This window comes from Malaclemys terrapin, chromosome 9, assembly GCF_027887155.1.
Source record: "Malaclemys terrapin pileata isolate rMalTer1 chromosome 9, rMalTer1.hap1, whole genome shotgun sequence".
Taxonomy (NCBI): Eukaryota; Metazoa; Chordata; order Testudines; family Emydidae; genus Malaclemys; species Malaclemys terrapin.
Window position 1 is genome coordinate 41044057 of NC_071513.1, and position 8370 is coordinate 41052426.

General features: G+C 45.5%; 1 long non-coding RNA gene across 1 annotated transcript; it reads right to left on the reverse strand.

The window, feature by feature from the left end:
* Positions 1 to 4654: 4654 nt before the first annotated feature.
* On the reverse strand, positions 4655 to 5574 carry LOC128843658 (uncharacterized). The gene is made up of 2 exons (XR_008446325.1): positions 5335 to 5574; positions 4655 to 4946 (listed from the first exon to the last, which is right to left on the reverse strand). It is a non-coding gene; the product is annotated as an uncharacterized LOC128843658 (long non-coding RNA).
* Between the last annotated feature and the right edge of the window lie 2796 nt (positions 5575 to 8370).

Sequence of the window (8370 nt, forward strand, 5' to 3'; positions counted from 1 at the left end):
CCCATAGCAGGGGTCACTGGGATAGTCCAGGGGTTGGAGGAACAGGGATTTCTGGTACCAGGAGCCTGCAGAGTTTAGAAGCATTTCAGGAGAGAGCTTCTAAAACTCTGCAGGTTTAAGGACTGCAGGGTATGCAACTAACCACATATACCATGCACCGAATTCAGAGCTTGGGGGAGAAATCCGACATCTGGACAGCAGTGTTTCCTATATATACATATTTAGGGAATGCATGAGAGAGGGGTTTTCTCTGCATGCATTTGGGATGGCCATGCTACTCCTTAGTGGTGAAGCCATGAATGCGTTATGCAAATCCTCCCAAAGAAGTGCGGATAGAACTCCTATATCATCCTTAAACGGCAGCTGTTTTATACCCCAAAAAACCCAGTTTGGCATGAGTTCAGCCCATTGGCCTGGGAGCTGCTGAGCACTGATGGGCTCTTGATGGCGACCTTAGGATCATCCTCAGGACCATTTGTGTGAGTGGTGCTGGTTCTGGTGGCCAGCACTAGGCTAGTCCTGCAGGTAGGGGTGACATCTGACCCGGAGGCTGGAGAAAGCTGCAATCTAACATTTGAGGCTGCTGCTGCTGCTTCTTAGCGTCTGCACAACGTGCCGCAAGTGGCACATGACCAGGATTCATCAATGAATTTGGTCTGTTGGTTGGATCATTAGCTTCCCCAGCCCAGCCTGGGTACTGATGGGGTCAGGGAGTCCAATGTGAACATTGATCCAGCTCTCTCCCCCCCCCGCCCCCGAGGCTGCCGAGATGCCATTTGACAAAGGAATAGAAGTGCTGTTGCTTAATACGCTAAATTAACTGGTTAATAGTAGAAAGCAACAGAGGGTCCTGTGGCACCTTTAAGACAAACAGAAGTATTGGGAGCATGAGCTTTCATGGGTAAGAACCTCACTTCTTCTGATACTTGGTTAATAGTAGCACATTCTCACCCTAAATGTTGTTTTGTGCAGGTTGCAAAGTTTCTTGAAGGTAAACTGCACTGATTGCAGCTTAAATATCCAGGTATTCCTTTCACAGGCTAGATCTTTCCCCCTGGGCTCAGCCCCCGCCCTCCTCCCCCTCAGTTTAGTTCCTTTGTTTCTCCCAGTGTTTTCAGCAGTCTTCCTTTTTGGGCAGGGAGGTGGTGGAGAAGAACCTAGATTAACTCACTTCCAAGCCTTCAATAGGATTTGGATGTGACAGGAATCCTTTGTCTCCCAGTGTGACCCCCACCCCCAACTCCCTCCTAGTGGAAAAATACCACCAGTCCAAAATGATGTCCAGTACCAGGTGACATGATCACATGACCCTGCAGTGTCAAAGCAGCATCCCAAGTAACTTCTCAGGAAGGAGGAAGTTTAGTATCTTTAAAGTCCTAATGGCCCATCCAGGCTGATTGCCCACTGTTTGGTGGGCATTCCCCTGGTGCAAGCACTTTTGTAATTGATACAGAGCCCGTACTCCTAACTTCAGATACAGAAATGATACATCCATACAAATAGGATAATCACATTCAGTAAATCAGAACCTTTCCAATGATATCTCACATGACCCATCTTGCATAAAACATACCTTAGTTATGCCATATTCATAGAACAATATTTCTATGAAGAATATAGGGCGTAATGTCACAGCGGTGAAGAAGCATGTGGACAAGGGCGATCCAGTGGATATTGTGTACCTGAACTATCAGAAAGCCTTTAAGAAGATCCCTCCACAAAAGTTCTTAAGCAAAGTAAGTTGCCAGGGGATAAGAGGGAAGGTCTTCTCATGGACCAGTAACTGGTTTTAAAGATGGGAAACAAAAGGTAGGAATAAATGGTGAGTTTTTGGAAGAGAGATAAATAGCAACATCCCCCAAGGATCTATACTGGCACCAGAGTTGGTCAACATATTCATAAATGATCTAGGAAAGGGGGGGAAACAGTGAAGTGGCCAGATTTGCAGATGATCCAAAACTAAAGATCATTCAGTCCAAAGCTGAATATGCCCTCCTTGTTCCTAGATGTAGAACTCTGTGTTGGGCTGTATGAAATCACATTTTGTTTGAATGGGCCCCATTTGCCAAACAAACTCTCCAGAACTCTCTGTATGACTGCCCTGCCCTCATCGTTATTTCCCATTCTGCCAATCTTTGTGTCATCAGCACATTTTTATCAGCAGCAATGTTATATTTACGTCCAGGCTACACCTGAGGGCAGGTTGCTGCTCTGGCATCTGGCAGGCGCTGATGTCGTCTCTAGGTCAGAATGGGGCTGCCCTCCTGCAATCTCCCGTTAGCCTGTGAGCTGTGAATCCTGTGCTTACATCAGGAGATAGGATGTGGCAACAGCCCAAGAGGGCTGAGCTGCTGAGCTCAGAACTAGGCAGGAGAGAGGGCATCAGATTTCCCAGGAAAACCCTGGGTCTTTTCAAAGCTTTATGACTCTCAAGCCCCTGGGCAAGGGACGTTTTTCCCTACTTGTGAAGCAGAATCTCCCAGCCTGAAGTGATAATCTAGTGTTACAAGTGCAGAAAAACTTTCATGGTATCGCCTGCCCAAGCATTCCAAAACCATGAGCTGGGCCCCACCAAAATCATGAGATTGACTTCAAAATAACGATATCTTAAAAAAAAATCATCTGGGGAACTCTTCATTTGCCTTCTGGTGTCTGAGCCGCTAGGGTGCACTCAATTTACATTTTCCAGCTTCTCTTTGCAACCATGAGGGCTTAAAATGTGCTAACAAATAAAATGAAATGAAATCAAATCAAATAAAAAGCTGAGATTCTCAGATAAATCACTTGACTCCAGCAGTGGGAGCTTTAAGAAAAGTACCCTATATCATGAGATAATAAAAAGCCCTACCTCTTATCTAACACTTTCAGTCAGTGGATCTCAAAGCACTTTACAAAGGAGGTCTGTAGCATTAGCCCCCTTTTAGAGATAGGAAACTGAGACACAGAGAAGAACAGTGACTTACCCAAGGTCACCCAGCAAGACAGTAGCAGAGACAGGACTAGCACTTAAGTCTCCTGAGTTCCGGCTAGTGCTCTAACCACTAGGCCACAGTGCATTTGAAGTAAGGGGTCATAGTCAGTACATTCCTGTGGTGTGTGGTGGTTATTTTGGCTCTCCCAATGCCATAGTTGTTGAAGTGACACATTTTGACCTATGACCTGTGCTGGCCCAGGGGCATCATTGTTAAAACGAGTTTCTCACAGCAGGTTCTTGTTAGCCCTGAACACAAGCTAACTGGACCATGTCTCCGATGTCCCATTGGGAAAGTTTAAAAGCCACTGAAGGCCTTGCAGTGCACTGACATACTGGGATTTTCAGAAAGCCCTTGACAAGGTCCCTCCCCAAAGGCTCTTAAGCAAAGTAAGCTGTCCTGGGATAAGAGGGAGGGTCCTCTCATGGATCAGTAACTCGTTAAAAGATAGAAAACAAAGGGTAGGAATAAATAATCCATTTCTCAGAATGGAGAGAGGTAAATAGTGGTGTAAGAGAAAAAAAACCTTTTGAAGTGATAATCAAGATAGCCCAGTTTTTTCTCTTACTTAATTGGCCTCTCAGAGTTGGTAAGACAACTCCCACCTGTCTCTGTATGTGTATATATATATCTCCTCAATATTATGTTCCATTCTATGCATCCGAAGAAGTGGGCTGTAGCCCACGAAAGCTTATGCTCAAATAAATTTGTTAGTCTCTAAGGTGCCACAAGTACTCCTGGTTTTTCTATCCTACTTGTTGCTTGGAGGTAATGAATTATTCATTTGATCTTATAATAAATATTTTAACTTGTAATATACCTGTAAATGCCAATTAGAGGCTGCTCTGCATTTTAATCGGAGCAAAACAAGTCTGTATTTGCATGCTCTTTTCCGACATTTTGTTCTTTGTGATTTTGCTGAATTTAAAGTATTCATGAAAACTGGAGGATTCAAGAACAGAGCCTCTTCTTACTGGATCACTATATATGGAGTGATCCCAGCAGGGACAAAATGCCACAGGTGTGTCTTATATTAGGTAGCAGCAAATGTTCTATCATCGCTAGCTAGGGTGGTCGGGGCAGTAAGGAACAACGAATGAATGGAGCCACGAGCTCAGTCTGTGGCCCTGTCTCTCTCTGTGGATGTGTCCTGCCAGCCCAATGGGCTCTGGTCAGAACAGGGGGCCTCTGGCCACCCTCCCTCCCTTCCTTCCATGGGGCTGTGTCCAGGCAAGCTCTGCTGAGAGTGTAGGATGGCTGCAGGGGAGTTGGGGGGTGGGGTGTCCTCCTACCATCCTGCTTCTCCTGGAGAACCTGTGCTGGGTCGCCATGGCCATCCAGATGACCAGGACCAGAAGGACGCAGGTGTACAGCACCCAGGGGCTGTCCCAGCAGGCACGGAACCAGCTCTGCGTGATCCCCATCCTCGTGCTGGGGAGGACGGTCTGGACACTGGGCTCCCTGCTGGTGCTGCCACTGGATCTCTCCCGAGAGGCTGTTTGTTCCAGTGACGCATCATAGAGGGCCAGGACCAGGCGGGTCCTGACATCACAAAGGGACTGCACGCATTAGAGGTGAGCAAGACCCTCAGCTCCCTACAGCCCCTCCCCCGTGTTAGGGGGCTTATGTTTTTACCCTTTTACTCTCCTGGTTCTTCTCGCATGAACAGAGCAACAATACCCGAAGTTCAAAGGCGCAAACAATTTGATGTTTATTGGGATAAACTTTTAGCAAGCATCATTTTAGTTGCCGTTCTATTTTCAGGTACCATGGTAGCTGTTACACAGGTGCTGGCCTCCTCGTTGAGCATTTTGCGTTTTCGTACACATTTTCCACCCCTGTCAGCCTTTTGAAGCCATCCCCCACCCACGTCATGCTAGCAACAAGACAAACACCACAGACAAACAACGCAAAACACAGATTCATAGTATTCTGGGTTATTCTTTCGCTGGCGCCAGCATGCTTGTAGAGTGTCTGAAAAACAAAAGAAACAATTTTTACCCCCTTTGGTGCGGACAGATTATTGCTTAATAATAATACCAATTCCTTTTACAAATTTCCTTGCTAATTGAAGGAAAAACAGAAGAATTACCTTTAGGCTGTTCTTATTTTGTTTTATAGTCAGGCTAGTGAATTACCCCACTCACTGGTCATTTATGAAATTTATGAGGTGACGTGCCTCAGTTTCCCCTCTTGTACAACAGACCAGGTTTGCAATAGTTTTTTTGCTGTACCAAGCTTTACGTTTATTTTCAGGTAATAGCTGAGAGACAGCTTTAGATTTTGGCTTTGTACACTCTCCCCCTCCCCCCGTTAGGGTTAACCTGTCCCCCTTATTTTCAGGCTTGACTTGTTTTTTCACCTCCCTCTTCTGGAGGGCCATAATCTGAGTCTTCTAGTAGCTTGTTTGCTGACCAGATGGATTTATTATTTCCAGATTTTTTGTGCTGCTACTTATGGGTAGTTTTCTTCTTCCCCCATCAGTTAGGTAATTTGCATTTACACAGAGGCTTTCTTGGCTTGCCTCTGGATCCAAAGCGATCAGCAGCTCAGAGACTGTCTTAAAAGGGACACATTTCACTTCCACCAGAGTTCTCATTACTTTTCACTTTCATCTTCTGCTTTAAAACACACAGAAATTTGAAAAAGAAAGCACAATTTATTGTGGCTTCTTTTGAAGCCCTAATAGGATTTTAATTAAGTACCATGTTTTGTTTGCATTTCTTTTTCCTCTTTTCCAATATACACCGCACATGTCCTGGGAAATAGTTTAATTTCCATAACATTATATTAGCCATATTAATTTTACACAAGGTGTAACTACCTTCCCGTGCCCACAGAGTTTTCATGCACCCCCACCAAAGCGACAGTCCAATCCCCCAGAGCCCCCCCAAGGCTCAGTGTTCCCATCATTGCTCCCCTTTTCCTTTTCCTATGCATGCACAGAACTATTTTTGCCTAACATCCCTTGCACTGTGGTTATTCTTTTCTACACAACTGTACCCCGATTACACTCCCATCTTGTACAACCAGAGACAGCCAGGGGCAGTCAAGTTAAGTTCCAATAGAAACCCCTGACATTCCTTTAGTGATTTTGATCACGTTACCCAATAGTTAAATAATTTGATTAGATTATTTCTCCGCCTGCTGCCTGCAGCAGTCCCCTATAGACCATTTTTGTGGGAAAAGGCCCATTTTTTCTCAGAATAGCTGTAAAGGCTTCTGGGGACAGAAGCATCGTGGTGGTAGGAGCCACTCTTCCTGACCCCACGTATAATTGAATTACCAAGCTTCCATCCAATGTGATTGCACAGAATTGCACATACAGGTACATTTATAGAACTGGGTTTTATTATTAAACCAAAAACTTGCTTTTTGTAACACCACAACTGTTACCTGTACCATTTTCACAACTCCCAAATGTTTCCTTTCCTCCAAACCCTGTATTATTAATTTTTGCAAAAGGTATTTGTAACTTTTTACTTACTTTTTTAAATTACTTACTCCTACATTTAGTTTTTGAAGGTAGCACACTTTGTTTTTAACAACTCAGCCACCAAGTACAATTATTGCCACACACATGCCTTAACGTGTGCTGTCTTTACATTGAGACTGTTCAAAAGGCAGTAAAACATTTGTCTCCATGGTTGCCCATGGATCTGTTCCTCCAAAAATTCCAGTGGACTACAGCTGTCGGAGAAAAACACAGTTCTCACTTTTTGTTTGGGTACAGCAAGTCAGATGCTTTATTTCTCTCACAGTTGCGCAGAGGGGGGAGCTAAGCAGGTCTCTCTCAGGTAACCAATTACAGCAAGCATTTATACCTTTCATTACAGATAATAATGAGGAACAGCTGCATTTTGTTTATACATAGGCCAGCTTGATATCTTATTTTTCTCACTTGTTTTGACTCTCGCCTACATGCAATATTTTCTATACCTTATCTACACAAGGTCGCAACAACTTCTCACACAGTTCTTTCCCACCCGCCTCACACAATCCTCGCTTCTACAAATCTCGCGTTATTAGGGTTACAGTTAGCCTGACTCTTGCTAACGAACTGTCATGCATTGCAGTTCCTTCCTGTCAGTTCTTTCTCTGCTTCCACACAGCAGACCTCCATCGTACTTTGTCCCAAACAAAACAAACCACCAAAAACATTTCACATAAGTATCCAAAGTCCCCTGCACTAAAACGTCAGAAAAACAAAAGTGTGGACAGGCCGGGGGAGAGAAGGGGGAGAGGAGGAAAGAAACCATTGAAGCCGGTCAGGTCAGTTTAAAGTACAGGCTCCCAGCAGCAAATTAAGTAAACTGAGAGAAAGAAGAAGGAAAAGAAGAAAAGGATATAGTTAGCGCTGAACCAAGAGTAGACTCCCCGGGTTGGAACAGTTGGGAACCCTTCCCCCCAGGTTCTGGCTCTGGGAGAAGAGTGGGGGTCGCTACCTGCTCCTGGAAACCCGGCCATTTTTCAGGTTGAAACCTTTTCTTTTTTCCTCCACTTCCCCAGGACCAAGTCCCAGCTCCTGTCTCTAAAGCTGGTCTGTTAACTCTGCTTCTGACTCTAAACCCTGATGGGCCAAATCATCTTTAACCACCCGAACTACTCTACACCCCTTCAGCAGCCCTTGCTGAAACAGCACCAACCTTGAAAGTTTACTGGCAGCTTCCCATAATGCTGCCCTTACTTCAAACCTCTCACAAGTGGACGGAAGTGCCTCCTTTCCCTGGAGGGCATCCAGTCCCCATGGGCAGGGACCTTCTTCCACTACCCATGTACCAAAGGAGCGGGGGCTCCTCAGCCACCCCCATCCCTCTGGGTCCCCTAACACTGCATCCATTTCCTTTTTAATCTCATCCCAGGCTGACCGCTGCTCCTGGTATGGTTCTTCCTTATCCATTTATCCAAAAAATCCTTTTCCCTGGCTTGCCAGAACCCGCAACTACCATCACGAGAGTTCGCTATACCACCTCCAAGCAGAGCTGCGGGGACTGTTGTGGGGGGGCCTTACAGGCTGCCACTCACCTATCCGATGCAATGCATCCGAGTCACGGCACCAAGATGTTAGGGGGCTTATTCCTTCACCCTCTCACTTCCCTGGTCCTTCTCGCATGAACAGAGAGCAACAATACCCGAAGTCCAAAGGTGCAAACAATTCAATGTTTATTGGGGTGAACTTCCAGCAAGCATGATTCCAATTTCCTTCCTCAGTGTCTCCCTTCCCAGCTCTGACACCACAGAGCCATCCCTGTTCCCATTCACTGTTCCTATTCCCCCCTTAGCAAAACATGATTCCAATTCCCCTAGTCCCTGTTCCCATTCGCCCCCCCCTTACTTCCTGATTGACTGCAGACTATATAGTAAAACCTGAGTTGTGCTTAGCTATACCTTAACCAAT